Source organism: Amphiprion ocellaris, chromosome 15, assembly GCF_022539595.1.
Source record: "Amphiprion ocellaris isolate individual 3 ecotype Okinawa chromosome 15, ASM2253959v1, whole genome shotgun sequence".
Classification (NCBI taxonomy): Eukaryota; Metazoa; Chordata; class Actinopteri; family Pomacentridae; genus Amphiprion; species Amphiprion ocellaris.
Window position 1 is genome coordinate 14,865,845 of NC_072780.1, and position 1,889 is coordinate 14,867,733.

Genomic DNA, 1,889 nt, shown 5'->3' on the forward strand with positions numbered 1-1,889 from the left:
CTGACATTGAATACAGATGCTTCCACACAGCTGCACTGCATGGTACAATTAAACTCACCCTGTCATGTTCTGAAAAATGCTGAGAAGGTAGAGCTATGTCTGATTTTGTTATTGATATACATGCCTTTGAATAGCCCCCAGGGGATAAATAAAGTATTTTGTTTGTTTGTTTATGTAATTTAATTTGAATTAAGATGACAAGTGAAACATGGCTCAACAAAAGCAGCCCATGAGCATCTACACATAGAGACAAATGTTCTAGTAGTTAGACAGTGGTGTACATATTCTCAACAAGCGAGTGCATGTGTGCTGTACACCAAGAGAATGGTACAGGCCTGAACCCTTGACCACTATAGTGAGGAGATCTGGTGACTCCATTGTGTTTTGGGGGCAGGTTGTTGACGTGATGTGAGTTCACATGTCCCCTTAGGAGAAAAAGTCATGAAAATCAATATAAAATAGTTCCGAGTGATTTAAAAAAAAAAAAAAAAATCTTTTGATGAAGCATTTCTGTTGTTTCAGGAGTGGTTTCTTCTAGGATGACAATGCCCAAATCCATAGCTATGATTGGTCCACTGAATGGTCTGGTGAAATAATATGAATCATAAGAATTCAGTATGAATAAACCAAACAAGTTGGATGTCAATTCAAATACACATTAGATACAGAATATTTTCTGTCACTTTTATCAGTCCAACTCTTATTCAACTCATCATTCTTAGGGAATGTGAAAAAAGGGGATTGAGTTTGTCATATTCTGGGCTCCAGAAGAAATGCATTTACTGGAAATAGGCACAGTTATCTAGCAAAGTTTAGGCTATATTAGAAACACAAACGCTTTAGTTTTCATTATGTTACAGTATTGATGGGGCATCATGCAAAGACTCCAGTGACATTATCAAGCAGTGAATTCTGGTCTGTCCAAAAAAAAAAAAGAAAAAGAGAGAAAATTAACTCTCGTAGGCATTTATATCTTGTGACCAATTCCACTAATTATTTTTTTAAACACGTTTTCCTTTACATACAAAAAATTTTCAAAGAGGCACTGCTACACGATGTTCACCAATTAGCAACTTTATTTGTCTGCTGCTTAGTGCTGGTGGGTGGCATACAGTGGAGTTATTTGGACCTTTTTTTTTTTTTTTTTAACTAGAAACAGCTGCCTGCTCTGTCTACAAATGTAGTCAATAAGAAGTGGGAAAAAAATGCATTTTGATATGTAATACCTTTAGGAGACAAAAGAGTAATTTAACTCATCATTCACAACAAATCTTGAAAAATACACGTTTAATTTTTCTAATATTCAAATTACATCACAGGTTATATTCATCCAACATTATCTTATAAATATATAGACACTTGTGAAAGATGAAAAGAGATTTAATTCCTTATTATTTGCAGCAGGAGGTAGCCGCAGCATTTCCAAGTAAGTAAGGGGCAGGATAGAAGGACAGAAGCATTCGATATGAACATAGAGCTTTGACCTTTTAAGCCGTGGACAGCGACCTTAAGGAGCTCACATGTGCAGGTACCTTAAACAGCTACAGAGTCGATGGTTGTCACACTGTCTGTGGCTACAGCTTACTAAGACCCATAACTTAAGTCTTTTGTGCTCAAGCGTGTAGTAACACTCTCCCCTGTGGGTCTCTATGATCCGTTTCCTTTAGTCATATCCCTAAGGTCAGGGTCCTTTCTCTCAGTCACTGGCAGTAGAGACTTCCTTGCCTTTTTAGTCTGAGTTTTCATTAATGTTTAAGTATAAGATTTGATTGAATCTAGAAAAATACAATGTGACATTTGAAATGCATTTTCATTATTGCAGCTGCAGTCTTTTTGTATTATTATTATTGTTATTATTATTATTATTATTAAATGTATTCAAATAAGTT